This window comes from Pinus tabuliformis, chromosome 4_2, assembly GCF_031772625.1.
Source record: "Pinus tabuliformis cultivar Carrire ecotype Pingquan chromosome 4_2, CPIR1, whole genome shotgun sequence".
Lineage (NCBI taxonomy): Eukaryota > Viridiplantae > Streptophyta > Pinopsida > Pinales > Pinaceae > Pinus > Pinus tabuliformis.
In genome coordinates this window covers 549,842,217-549,857,929 of record NC_142304.1, presented here as the reverse complement: position 1 = coordinate 549,857,929, position 15,713 = coordinate 549,842,217, and positions in this window count along the sequence as shown.

Genomic DNA, 15,713 nt, shown 5'->3' with positions numbered 1-15,713 from the left:
ATTTTTGGGAAAAATCAGGAATTAAGTGTAGTCGCCAGCGGAGTCACCAATTCTGCTATAGGGATTAATGCACAGGTGTTTGGTGATGTAGAAACCCTTAAGGATCTTCCCAGAATCCTTGGTAGACTGTAAGATTAGTTGCAGATATCACAAAGATGCATGCATGTCTTTTCTTAACAAATGAATATCAAAGCGAGAGGGAATTATTACCTCGAGTCTTAGTGTGGTGTTACTGAAGAGTGCAATGTAGCTAGGCAGAAGACCCTTGAGCCAACTCCATATCAAAACCTGCACATAGAAAAGATAAGTGTAATATCAAAACATAAAACCTTGATAAAAACTACATGAACATATAAAGATATCTAGTTGCATATATCTAAGCCACTCATGCTAACAATGTTGCATAAACATATAAATAAGTTATACTACCAAAATAACAGAGTGGAAAACACAATTTTAGTTCTATATTAATGTAGAAAGAGTGATTACAACCATCAATTGTATCAACCTTCCCTTACCCCTCCATCTCCTCTCTCTCTCTCCCTTCTTAACCTATTCTGATGCCTTATTCTTAGACTCTGCTCGACAGTCAAATAGGTAATCATTTCAAATGGTTTGACCTCTTTCACAATGGCCCTAGCCTTGCATATATAGTATGTTAGGATAGGGTTGCCAATTCCTTCATGAGCTCCATTAGGAAAAAGCAATGATGTTTCCATGCCTTTGTGCTCTTTCCATTTGCATACTCCATTAGGAATTAGTAATTCCCCTAAACAGGTCGTGTTCTGATGTTTCCCTACTTTTTTGAGCTGACATAGGAGAGAATCTTGGTATATTTCTTAGTCAACTTGTTCCCTTGACCCATAGAAACTCATTAAATTTCACTAATGCTCTTCTCGAGGTAACAGACAAAGTACCCCTAGGCACTAACGCACCCTTAGCCTTGTTAGGAAGATTTATAAAGTAGTTTGATAGTGTTTAGAGAACGTTAGTTTGATAATTGGGCCTGTGAACTTGGTCAGTCCTTCAGTCATCATGTCTTTCTCCTCTGAGTTGGTGAGGAGGTAATTTTCCTGTATAACACAAGTCCAACACCCCACAGAGGTCGGATTTCCCTAAGGTAGATTTCTCACGCTGGCTAGGAAATAGAGGTTTAGAATGTGGGTTGTTATACCTTGATAGAAGGTGGAGAATAACTAGGTGAAGCTGGTTAGAGGAGTCCCTTCCTACAGATCAATAATCCCTACAATAAAACCTGTTTCTCTTTTCACTTATAAATCACTACATGTCCACATGGAAAAGGTGAGTTTAATTTGAAAAATTTGATCTACCTATTCTCAAGGACTATATCTATGAAATGGATTTCCTTTTAAGCTACAGAAGTCTTAAGAAAACAAGATAACAACTAAAAATTCTTCCAATAAATCATAAACAATTATCTAGCTAAGAATGAAACTAAATCAATGCAATAAACAAAATACAAACTCTATTTTTGGGGCTGTGAGAGTGGGGTCCTCTAATCATGATCCCATGAAGGAGATGAGATAGGGGCCACAATCACAAGATATTATAGTATAGTTTCCATCACTACATTGCAATACTAATCTACCTCTTTAAACTAATGGAAACAAGGTTAAGAAACAATTCAAGTAACTTGTTAAGCTAAATAGAGAAAAAATGACATAAATAAAATTCAATAGCTAAGTATCATTCTAAGCTAAGAATAAAACTACAAAAGAGGAATTTCTACTACTAAGGTTGGGCCCTAACTCAATAGCTTCATCCCTCTGAATCAACTCAGTCCTAGATCAAAACAAAAATCTCATTATCATAAAAATTTCAAGTCCATCATAGCAATAATATCCAAAATGTTTCAACTCAAATGGTCTCTTGGCTATAACAAAAAATTGAATCCTAATCAGTTCCTTGAATCTCTTATCTGTACAAAATTGGAGCCACCAACGAATCCCTAGAAAATATGGATACTTGGCTCCCTAACTTGATAATAACTCTTCCTTGACTATCACTAGATTGATTGCCAATGAACTCAGTTTGCTTGGTTGCTAGTGACACTGAGATGATGAGATAGAGTGGAGGAATATTCGAATGATTTGAGTAGTTAAGGAGGGAGACCAAATCCTAAATTCTCTCTTTCTTGCCTACTCTGAATTCTTGCACTTAATTCAACCCAAAATAGCTCCAATTCCTACATTTAACACACATTAGGCCACATGACATAGTAACTCACCTTTAGTCTTCTCACTAAGAAAAATATAGAAAAATATGTAAATAAATTTGAGAAAAGTCAATTTAATAAACTAGAGAGTGGCATTGTGACCCATATAGTTTACCTATTGATGAGCCTCATCATCACCCCCCTACTGACACTTTTTCTCATCCTTTGAGAAACCTAGTCATCCATATCCATATATTTCATAGCCCTGGTGGCCTCTCTGACATCCCAAGATTTTGTGGATGTTGTCTCTTATTGAGGATAAAACCCTACATTTTTCTCTATCTCTTCCCACTAATTTCTTTCTTCTTCTTCCTTCCTACCTTCCAACAAACCAAACAACAAAGCTGGGCTAAGATTTAGTCCAATCCAATTAATCTTTAGTCTTTGCATGGCATTCCTATATAGGGGTGTCCTTTCCAATGCATTTCTCAATCTCTCAGGTGAGTGGTACTCCCTAATTTGAAAACTTTGTGGTAGGTTATTCCATATCCTTTGGAATTCTTGAAGGCTCTTAGTTCCCAACAACCTTAAAGTTTTCTTAAAATGACAGATGGCCTATTCTTGGGTAGCCATGTATCTTGGTGCGAGTTGAGCATCATTGTAAATGATTGGTGGATGTTTGTTTGGAAGGTGGGGTGATGGGGCCCCATCAAGGATGGGTGGTTCAAGGAGGGGCCCCACATCCACATACATCGATTGGGGTGCACTTTGAATGATTGATTGATTGCAGGTCATCACAAAAACAATGCAAAGCAGGGTGCTTATCATCTGTCATCTGGTAGGCGACTGATAAGACTGAGAGAGTGGTACCCAGCTCATCTCTAGAGCTCATGGCTTACTAACATGGATTGATTGCTTTGATGGCATGGATGAATCGGCATGGATGGGAAGGAATGGCTTTGAATATGGTTACTAATAACATCCATGGAATTTACTTGTTCTGGTCTAATGTAAAGGGGATCTCTTTCCTCTTTTTCTACTATTCTCTTCACCTCCTCAGCCCTAGCATTCTCTTCACTCATTCATGATGCAAGGGCTATCAATTGCAAGTCCCCAAACTTTGCATTGGGGTTCCAAACATTCACATTTGTCAAGGCAAGGTTGTGCATGTAGAATTCATATAATTTGGCCATGTACTAAAGGGTCCTCTTGTCACATATCTCGATGAATTTCGTATAATCTTGGAATGGCATGGTCCCTTGTTCTGCCAATATCTTAATTTGAAACTGCATCCATTGATCTTTGAGGTATAGTGCATATGATTTGGATGGCAGGATGCATTGAAGTGCCTCTAGTGAGAGGCTTTCCATGGTGGCTAATTGTATCCCCTTTTCTTGTTACTTCCCCCTCAACCATGTGTTTTTTGCCTGCAACTGTGTTCTTATGGTGCTCTCTCTATCTCTCAATTCACTCAACTCCCTACCGATCTCTAGGATTTCTTCTTCCATATGGCCCATATCTTCAACTTTCTTTGACATGTGAATTTGCATCCATCAATGTGTCCTTCCTCTTTGTTTTTCAAGTTGAAAGAAGAGAGGGATTGCAAATTTTTGCGGTATGACTCTGCCTCTCGCAATAAAATTGTAGTAGGAGCTCAGATTTGGCTGTGGGCTTGGCTCCTGCAACTATGGAAAATACCCCTCAAATGTCTTTGGAGAATTTTCCCCCTCCTATACCTATGGTATTACTTCCTTGCCTTCTTTCTGCCCCTGCTGCTCTCCGTGTGGCTCTTTCTGTCTTTCCTGTAGTGCTGTCAGTGTTTGTTGTAGCATTGTTTGGGGATCTTCTAACAGGCCTTTTCCTTTTTTCTTGGAGGGTTACAGGGGCCTTGGTATTCTTAGATGATTTTGACCCTGTGACAGGCTTCCTGACATAGGTGATGGTAGCCTTTGGGGTTGCTTCTGGTGATGTGACTTTCTCAACCTTCATACCCATGGACTCTAGCTCCTCCTGCTTGCTTAGTGATTCTTCAATTATGATGGCAATTTTTGTTGGTGTTTGTGGCTTCCCCTACTTAATCCTAGTGCTTCTTCTTGTTTTGAAATATAGGAGAGTCTGCCTCTGCCTTTTCCTCTTGGACTTGATGGGTGTGCTCAAGATAGCCAAGGAAATAGCTGCCTCATTTTCACTAGGTTCAAGAGACAATTGTGGGGATATCTCCTCTTCTTCAAGTGCAATATTTTTCTCAGGGCTAGTCTCTGCCTTCTACTCCTCCTCCCCTTCTTTCTTTTCTTCTTCCTCCTCTTATTTTTCTTCTCCCTCTGTTGTTTTTTTCCTCTACTTCTCCTACTCCTTCTTCATCCTCTTCTCCTTCCTCTTCCTTCCCTTCCTCTTCCTCCTATTCCTCTTCAACACTAGAGGTTGGGGTCCCACCATGTTCAAGGGATCAATTTTCAAGGAATGATTCTTTGTCCATGTCCCTAAATTTGGAACAAAAGAACATGAATTCTCAATTAGCTTAAGGAATCTTCCATTATTACCTTGATGAGACCATGGTGTGCTAAGTTTTGGTGTTTCCCCTCTTTAAACTTCTCAATCACATATATAATGGAATGTAAAAGGAAATAAGGCACACTAAGACTTTGGTTTATGTGTACTCTAGATATAAATCTCAACTCATGGAGGAGTCTGAATTGGCATCCATAGACAACACTTAGTCTTCCTTCACAAGAAATGTACTTAAGGATGTGGTAGCCCACCTCATCCCAAGGATATGGAAGGCTCCCCCTTCTGACCCCATTTTGTATTCAATTGGATTTTCATCATTTAGGGAGACATTTTTCTTAGCAAAGTTATTGATGCCCTTGTTCTCCTTTCTCCATTGAACCCCTAGATGAAGTGTTGTCACTCTATTGATCACATTAACATTGATGGTAATGGACAACCCTCTCATCCTATTGGTAGCACTTGTTCTTTCTTGAGGGTTTAGTGCCATGGAAAAATCATAGGTTATATAATGAGTGTATCCCTTCAGTAACTCAAAGAAGCCTAACCAGTGACGCCTCTTGAAGATATCTACCACAGGGGGATGAAGGTGATTTCTTGATGTATCTATGGGTTCTCTCATATTGAATTACTCTCCATTTTTCTTCTATGTTTTAGCTAAGTGCAGTAGGTTTTGTAGGATATCTTCAATATGTATTTCAGGGTGGCTAAGAGCTCAACCTTTTTAGTTGATGACTGTAATTTATGCAATTCCTTATTAGTCACATAAATTTTCTTATATTTCCCAAAAATTTGTCTAATTCCCAAGCTAACTGTAATTACTAAAAGAGTGCAGAGTTTATCAATTATCAAAGCATGGACAGAGGAGAGATGGGCCACTTACTTCTCACTGTAATGCTTGGGATTATGAAAATTCATGATCAACTTGACCCTAGGAACCATCTTGCAGAATTCCTGTGGAATTCCAGTGCATCTTGTAGCTTCCAGTAGGCTTATGAGTTTCCTAGAGTTGTTTCTTGTAGTTGTCTCTTGTAGGATGGCCAGAGTAGGGTTCGACTTTTTGATGGCTTCCTGAACATCTCCCTATCTCTTTGATCTCAAAATGAGAAAAAAGGTGCATGAAAGTTTGGGGTTTATGCTATTTATGGTTGAGGCTTAGAGTGTTGTGCTGGATGGTAGAAATATGACATTTCCTAATTGGGGTCGTTGGCCCACCATTGGTGATCATTCACTTTCTCCTCATAATCATCACCCACTCCCCCTCAACTGATTCAACCAAATTTTTAATTGATTCCCATTGATGTGATACTCTGACATGGCATGTTGATTGGGAGTTCACCTTTTTATCATGAGCTGAGGGTGGCTAAGTTAAATGACCACCTTTAGCTTATAAAAAGACCTTTCTCCAACATTTATACATTTTCCATTATATCGTACTTAGGGAAGTGTTGGGTAAGTTTCCATACATGTGCCTACATTTTGTTGAACAATGCATGTTGGAATATTTTTCATATATGCTATTGTTCAGAGAAGTGATCCTTTGCTCTTTTCTTGTGTATTTCTTCCTACTTGTATCGCTGACTACTTGTCTGTTTATGTGTGCAGGTGCTTGGTATCTCTTTTTTGTTTCTGCTATTGTGGGGCCTGGTTAAGAGAAACAAGGTGTTCAGAGATCATGGTAATCTTCCTTGCTATGGTTGGGAATAAAAATGAAGTCTTAGGTTGGTTGCAGTAATGGAACAAGCTGCTACAGGAGATCATGTAGCTTCTATAGGAGATCTGTAGCTGCCTCTTTTCTTCCTATTGCAGTGATTTTTTTAATCAGAGGAATTTTGGGTAGTGATGTGGGGGTTGTAGGATGATGGAAGAGCTCTGATGGAGTAGTGAATGGCTGAGATAAGGTAGGACATGTCCTTTGATTTTTTCATTATATTTTAGACTTTTTCCTGTGTTTTTTCTTGAATGAGAAAGAGCTAGGTATGAGTATGGTGATTTGGACCAGGGATGCATGTATGATGGGTGAGTGATATGATGAACTGTGAATTCCTTGATCAACCTAGAATAGGAATGCATGATGATTTTCTTATCAGGTCACCTTTCTTGTAACATTTCAGGGCATCTTGTAGTGCTCAAGATCTTCCTGTAGCAAGCCATAAAATGAAAAAAAATGATTTTTTATGTCTGGAAATGGATATGAATAGAAGGGACATGGTTGTCATGGATTAGATAGAGTTGATGGAGGGATAAATGGAATGAGAATTTTCATCTTATCCCTATAGCTCTACATCTTTTACTGCCTTCAAAACTTGCAAAATCATAGAATTTATTAGTGGAAAGGTTTGAGTTTCGTCATGGTATTCTTTTTGTTTTTTTTACTTCTTTTCTCTTTTTATATGAAATACACACACTGCCTCAAGAGAGGTTTTTAGCCTCCCTTCCCACCCTAGGCACCTCAAGGGAGGTTTTCTCCTAGGGATTTTTTTTCCTTTTTTTTTCACTCCTCAAATTCCTCAGGGAGGTTTTAAACCCAAGAGTTGGCCTAGATACCTCACAAAGGTTTTCATCCAGGCCACGTATTACTTTTTTTCCTTTTTTCAAAACACAATTTTCAAGAATTGTGTGACTTGGATGCTAGGACACTTCCAATCACATTTACCTCCTTACTAATGGTGTTGATGAACTCCTCCCTAGGAAAAGTTCTTTTGTAATATTTCAATCTTTATCCATTGATAAGCAATGGAATACCTTCCTCATGAATGGTCTTAATTTGGGGATTGTCATCGCACTTCTCTATCAGGTATGGGACTAATCACCTTACCATACATTTGACTTTGAAGCCCTTGAACCTGGATTCATATAGCAGAGCCTAATCCCCCTCTTGAAAAACCTTGTCCTTGATGTTCTTTTCATGCCAAAAATTCCTCTGTACTTGGATAACTTGAGTGCGTAGGAGGGCCTGTATCCTGATTTCATCCAAACCATTCAGCTAAAGTGACCTCTCCTAATGTGCCTTTGTAACATCCAAATCCAACTGTGCTACCATTCTCAAGGTGTTGTACTCAAAATCAATGGAGAGTAGAGCCTTCTTTCCATAGACCAAGTCATAAGGGGTGAAATGAGTGGTTGTCTTCGAATTATTATAGGCCCAAGCTGCCTCCACTAGTCTATCAGCCTAATATTTTTTGTTGCTTCTCACAACCTTGGTGACGATGCCTTCCAATCCTCAATTGGTGATCTCTACTTGTCCATTGGCCTGAGGGTGATACACAGTTGACTTCACGTGCTTTATCCCATGCTGCCTCAACAAATTTTCAATCGAGTGTGATGTGAATTGAGATCCATGATTGATGAATAGTTATCTAGAGTACCCAAATCTATAGAATACATTCTCCCTTAAGAACTAAATCACTTTCTCCTTTGTTGCTACCTCGATAGCCTTAGTCTCAGCTAAATTTGTCGAATAATTAGTGTATGAAATTATGTATTTTTTTCCCTAATGGTGGATCAATGGGCCCAATGAAATCCATGCCCACTTGTTAAATGGATCTAGAGTCACTTGAGGTTGCAAGGGAATTACATCCTTCGGAGTCGGTTTTCCCATCCGCTGGCACTGATCACATCGACTGGTGTATCTTCTTGCATCTTGGTGGAGAATGGGCCAGTAGTAGCCAACTTGCAATACCTTGAAAGTTTTCCTCTTGGCTACAAAGTGACCTCCATAAGGCCCATCATGACAGGCTAGAAGGATGTTGAAGACTTCCTCCTCCCTGACACACCTCCTCAAAATTTGATTTGAGCCCAACTTAAAGAGATTTCCCCCAATCCAAGTGAATGGGATGCTCTTCCTTAGAATTCTGCTCTTCTCCTTGGATGACAAATTTGGAGGGAACTTTGCAGCAACTAGGTAGTTCGTTATGTCAGCAAGCCATGAAGAGAGAACTAAAATAGAAAATAAATGCTCATTTGGGAATTGATCATCAACCATTCCTTCCTCACCTGCAGGTAAATAAAGTCTATACAAAAAATATGCAACTACATTTCCTGTACCTTTCTTATCAATTATAGTTAAATCAAATTGTTGTAATAAAAGAAACCATATAATAATTCTAGCATTCACATCAGTCTTGTTCATTAACTATTTCATAGCAACATGGTCAGTATGCACAAAGGTTTGATAACTAGTGATGTAGTGTCTGAATTTGTTCAAGGAGTGGATAACAACTAGGAGTTCCTTTTCTATCACAATGTAGTTCAATTCAACCTTGGATAGATTTTTGCTAATGAATTAAATGACATAAGGCAACTTGTCATCTATCTAGCCTAGAGCTGCTCCTATAGCATTTTCATATGCATCTGCATGGATGTGGAAAGGAAGAGATAAATTTGGGCCTCTGAGTATGGTTGCCGTAATAAACTTGTCCTTCAAGATTTATAGGGCCTCTTGGAAACTTTCTAACCAACAAAATTCAGAGTCCTTGGCCAACAACCCAAACAATGGTGAGGCTTATTTGGAAAAGTATTTGATAAACCTCCTATAATATCAAACTAAGCCCAAGAAATTCTTGACATCCCTTTGCCTTTGAGGAGTAGGGACCCTTTTTATGATAGAAATATTGTTTGGGTCCACGTGTAGTCCTTGCTGGGATATTGGGTGACCAAAAATAGTCCCTACATTCATTAAGAATTCACACTTCTCGGGACTAAGTGCTAGGTTCATTTCAATGCACATATTTAATACTTTCCTCAAGTTAGAGAAAGCCGCCAGGCAGTCACACCCATAGGGAGTGAAATCATCCATATAAATTTCTATAGAGTCATGGACTAGCACAAAAAAGATGTGCAAAACTACCCTTTGAAAAGTGGTAGGGGCATTACATAATCCAAAATGAAGGACCCTATAAGCAAAGGTACCCCAAGGAAAAGTAAAGGTGGTTTTATCTTGGTCCTTTGGGCTAATCTATATCTGATTATAACCACTGTATCCATCCACGAAAGAGAATAACTTCTTCCCTGCATGACCAACCAAGACTTGATCAATTAAAGGTAGAGGAAAATGGTCTTTCTTAGTGGATTTATTTAGATCTTTGTAATCCACATAGATCCTCCACTTTCCATTCTTATTTGGGACCAAAACTAGAGGGAATACCCACTCACTATGTGAGATGGGTAAATGAACCCTACATCCAACAACTTCTGCAATTCTTCCTTGACTATGTATTTGAGGGTGGGGTTATTTCTTCTCTAAGGTTGGCACACTAGTTTGCGTCATTCCTTAATGTAGATGTGGTGAGTACACACCGAAGGATGCACTCCCTTCATTTCCTTATAGATCTAGGCAAAAGCATCCAAATTCTCTCATAACATGTTGCACAACTCCTCTTCCTGATGGGCAGAGAGAGAGGGGTTGATTCTCAATGTTTTATATGGACCAAATTTTACCATTTTGACATGAGTAGGACTTGAGTCAACTAGGCACAAATATTTCCAAGGGTTATCTTTAGATTTCTTCACCAGCTCATCAAGAGGTATGGTGCTGGGGGGCTGATTCTGGAGTATTTAATCGATGAGGTCATCTTCATCAGGTTCCCCCCCTCCTATAATAACATATAAGGTACATATTAGGTAGGATGTGGTATGTTATAATTCATATTCCTCCTCCTCTTTCAACCATAAGGGTAAGTCGAGATCTAGGCATGGTTGAGGAGGAGGGTGCACGTCCAACTATTTGGATAAATGCCCATTCTTAATGGTAATGTTCCCAGCTTTGCAACTTATGTAAGCATTAACATTGGCTAGCCATGGGCTTCCAAGGATGATAGGATAACCATTGAATTTGTTCTTGGGATAGAGAACTAAGAAGTCAACATGGTGCTCCCAAGAATCAATAAAGACGATCACATCCTCAACAACGCTTTCAGGAGCTATTGTTGATCTGTCTGCAAGTTGAAATATTGTTGTGGTATTTCTTAAGGATCCTTGGAGATTTGGTTTGAGCATTTTCTCCTTGGCCATCACATTGATGGTGGCCCCAAGATCAATCAAGGTGTGGGGGACAATGATTCCATCAATGTTTACCTCTACCATAGGACTTCCAGGGTGAAGATACTTTAGGCAAATCACTCTCCCGAACATTAAGTCAAACAAATATCCAATGGACCTAATGGTAGGGTTGTATTTATTTCTCCTCCTAGGATGTTTGAAGCATTTCTCCTTGATGGCTTGAAGGATTGGGATTTTAACACATAAGTTTTTCAATTCTCCCAAAAGTTTAGTCTCTTCTAGGGTGTGATGACTAGGATGGATCAATATTTTAGGAAAAGGAGGTGGACTGGCTTTAGGGACACTCTCTTCCTTTTCCTCTTCAACCTCCTTAGGTGTAGATGGAGGTTGGTTATATGGAAGCACTCTTCCAGAACTGAGGTTGATTTATTTAATTTCAACAGCATAGCTAGAGTAGGATGTCTTTCCACTATAGACCTGTTGTGTCTATTTATTGTTAGGGTTCAGATTTGGTTGAGTAAGCATCTAAGGTTGCTTTAGTGGAGAAGGATGAAGGAGTTGTGGTTGAGATGGAGGTGGAGGGAGTAAGGCTGGAGGTTGGTTGAATGGAGGTCTCCAACCTTGTGATGGGGTGTTCCACTGAGGATGTGGGGGAGCATATGGCTAAAATCACTAATTGGAAAGTTGGTGATGAGCCTCATAAATGGGTAATTATATGAGCTCATTTTACCTCCTAACCTAGTCAAATCAACCATTCTCTTAGCTTATTACATGATTTCCTGAATATATTTATGCTTATAGAGTGAGTTGAGTTAGTTATTGTGCCATGTGGTCTAACATGTATTTAACGCAGATTATTGATGGATTTCGAGGTCAAAGTAAAGGATCCAGTGGAAAAATGGCAAAAAAAACTTGAAGTGGATAGAGGAGAGGAATTATAGGGGGAATCCCCCTCATTTATTACTCCTCACTTCAAATTCCCCTTCATTCAGCTCGGAGTACAAGCAGCCAAATCATGCACTAGAAGGCAGCTGTACAAGTGGAGGATGACTGATGATTATCTCGAGTTTTAGGCGCCAAGCCTACCTGATTTTAAGGAAGTTGTTGGTAGCTTCATTTATATAAGTAGAGAGGCCTAGGGCCTCACTAGGGTCAGATTTTTGCTTATGTAAACTCTGATCAAATTTCGAGCTTATTATTTTTGTGACAGTTTCATGTAATCTTACTATTCTTTTGAAAATAAAGATGGAATCCTTTTTGAGCTAGCACTGAGTTACCTTAGAGGGCTGAAGCTCTTGGGTTAGGGACCAATCCAAGTAGCCAAGCTCCTCTTTACTTGTATTTGTATGCTTTGTTTCAATATGTAGATTAGTACGTTGGTAGATGTGTTTCTCTTATGGTTAAGGATAGGTTGCCTTTGATGATTTAGTAGTTTTGCTTCCATTTGTGCTTTTTGTAGTAGGTTAAGAAGCAGTCAGAAAAGATTCAAAAGGCTAGAAATAATTCCTTTGCCTCTCTTCCTCCCTCGGGGACCATGATTTGAGGCAAAAACTCTCTTGTTGCCCCAAAAACACAGATTTTCCTCATTCATAGGACTTCTAGTGTTTGCAGCTTTTTAGTAGGTTAGTAGTCCAGCTTTGCTTTGCTTTAGATATTCTTCATCATGCTCACTTCCTAATTTGAAATAGTCTTCTTTCATGCTATCATTTCCTACATCATTTCTCAGCATTTCCTTTCATAGATCATAGTTTAGATCATTTTTATGCAAAACTCTGTTTTTCCTAAATGCATTCATTTCACTTGTTGCTTGATTTCCTTGGTTGACTGTCAGTTTCTATGCAGTAGATCTCCTCTAGCAGTAGGCTAACTTATCAGCAATCACACCCTTCATCTGATCCATGCCCTATAGGTCTCCCAAATCTCACCTCAATTCTGCCCTAGTTTCCTGCATTTTTCCATAGAACTTCTTCCTCTCTCCTTGAGCAAATCCAATCATCTCTCTCTCTCCTGGTGATTCATGGTAGACCTTAGGTGCCCTAACACCTCATTCCAACCTTCATCCACCTTTTTCACCCACTATCACATCCTCAAAATAGTGAAAACTACTCTTGGCCTCCTCTTGTAGGCCTCCTGCAGTTCCCTGTTTTCCTCTTGTATATTTCCTGTGTCCTCCTGTAGATTTTCCCGTAAGCTTTCTTTTGAAGGTTGAGTGTGGGAAAAGCCTCCAGAAGGCCACCTAAGACCTCCTAGAACCCATCCACACCATCCTACATCCTCTCAAGTCCCAAAACCGCCCTTCAACGCCACCTATTCGCTGCCACACTTACAAAATAAATTACATGCATGTCAAATTCACATAAAAATACATAAAAATCCAAAAATATGTTTTTTGCTTATTTACTTCCAGGAATAACATAGTCAGATGTTGTTTACTTCCTTGAGTAGTTAAGGGAATTCCTTTCATGGTTTTCATAGTGCTTTTTGCAAAAGTAGAATTAGTTGGTTAATTAGGGTTTACTAGGTTTGCTTCTTCTAGAATCCATAAAAGTTGGCTTGAGCTCTTAGTGATCTTGCGCCAACTGACCAAGTGACAACCTGTGGTGAGAACTAATACTTGTGCATAAAACACTGACGCTTCCAATTTTGTTACGAACTATTGGGTTGATAAGAGTAAATTAGGCAGCCCAGAAGTTGCAACATTATTGCTACAATACTGGTACTCACCACTTTTTGGCATCGTTGCCGGGGAAGCGTCAGAGTATTCTGTGATTACTGATTTCTTCTATTTCCTTGCTAATAGTTCATTTCAAAAAAAGTAGACTAGTCATTTCTTTTCCTTTCAAGTTTTGCATTTCCTTTCTTTCCTTTTCAATTCTGCAAATTTCATTTCAGCTAGTTGCAATTTGTTTTGTTCAATTTCATTTTCTGTAGGTACTACCAGTGTGGGGAAAAGAAACAAAAACCAACCAAAGATATTTCCTTTTATGCCTTGTAGGAATAGAGATAGGTCAAGAAAATTTTTTCCCAACACCCCCACTGCTTCACACAGCCAACCTTCTCTCTTCTTCGGTGGCTGAGATTAGGAAGAACCCTTAGGTGAACAATAAGACATTTGAAGAATCTATAGGGGAAGAAGAAGAAGAAAAAATTCCTTTGGAGCCAATGGCTGAAAACAAAAATACTAGTGGGAATGGAGAGAGAATAGAGGGTACCTTCCCCATTTGGGAGACCAATGGGGACACCAAAATGAAGAATATAAGCCCTTCCACGCTACCTCATTTCCATGGTCTGACTACAGAAGATTCTGACACCTTCTTGTTTGAGTTTGTTGTCATTTGTCGAACTTATGACTATGTAGAAGATAAGAAAATTTTGAAATTGTTCCCTTCTACTCTCAAGGATGCAGCACTGTGCTGGTTCATGGGATTACCTGGAAATAGCATCACAACTTGGTTTCAGATGCAGCAGGCCTTTAACAACAGGTATCGAGACTATTATAGGTCAAAACATACTAAAGAAGAAATCTTCGGAATGACCATAGGAAGTGATGAGTCCCTAGAAGACTATGAAGAGAGGTTCCATATCATTTACAAAAGGGTCGGGTGTACACTTGACCTTGAGTCTTTGAAGTTGGTCCTGCTCATGGGAATCCGAGAAGACCTTTTAGACACCCTCCATCTACTAGCCAAGGGAGACATCTACCAACTATCCTATGAGGACATAAAGACTATTTTTAGAAACCATTCTAGAGCAATTAGAAAGAAAGATAGGGGGAGTCAACCCATAGCCAGTACCTCTTCCTCCAACTCATCCATTAATGGTGAAATTGGAAACATGCTGGAAGATTTCAAAAGTGAGATGTTGCAGACTCTTACCATGCAAATGGATACCTTACATATCAAGAGAAAATAAGAGGAAGCAGAGAGGGCTTTGTCCATTTTTTTCCCTAGATGCATTAGGAGGCATCCTAGGAATGAATGCCCGTTGAACTCTATAGAGGTTTGTACAGTCTGTGAAGAAAATCATTCTACAGATAAAGGCCCTTCCTTTCTTGGACTTAAAGCTATATATCAAGGGGCTAAGGGAGTCACTGAACAACTCTATTACATAAACCAAAGAAGGTCGCATGGACATGGACCATACCAGTAGGGGATGCAAGGGACATCTCAGGCATACTACAAACCCAACCAAGTTCCCTCCATACATTCTTGGGGTCCCCCTGCTCATCCTTCCTGGTCCACACCACTTCCTTGGTCCTTCACATCTCAATATCATGCCCAACCAACCACCCATTCATTTCAGTCCTATGCTCAGCCGCAGCCTCAATGGAATGCATCTCATCAGGGGTGGAGGCCCTAATACAACTCCCTTCCCACTCTTATGCCTCCACCACCTGCTCAACCATAACCATTACCTTCTGCTCCACCAAGGCAACCCCAAATGCCTACCTAGCCAAATCCTGTTAGAAAATTATATATTATAGAGCAATGGAACACATAATATATTGCAGAAATATAAACACATAAAACACATAAAACAAGAGAGACACAGATATACATGGTTCACCTAGTTTGGGCTACATCCATCAAGAAACAACCAGTCCTTCTTTTATTATATTATCCAGCAAACTGAAGAGATACAACCTACAACAGATCCACTGTAACTCCCTCTTCGCTTTCAATCTCCTCCCTCTTCCTCACTCAGAATAGAGATATACATAGACGTAATACAATTCCCTCATATATAGAGAGGAGTTGCCTTCTAGGGCAAAAAACCCTAAATTAAACATAACTTCTACCTTCAGATCTCCACCTAATGAACGGCCTAGATTGACTACGAAATTACGACATTTTACAAGGAAATTTACATCTATTCTTAGCTTCGGGGGAGCTACCCCCGATCCCCCCGCCAAGGAGGGCTCCCAAAAGGTCGAAGCTGCCCCCCTAGACCCCCCCTGTAGCGAATATTTTACGGGCGGAATTGTCGCCCCATTTTGAACTAGGGTTCAATGCGGCAATAGCTTTGAATATAG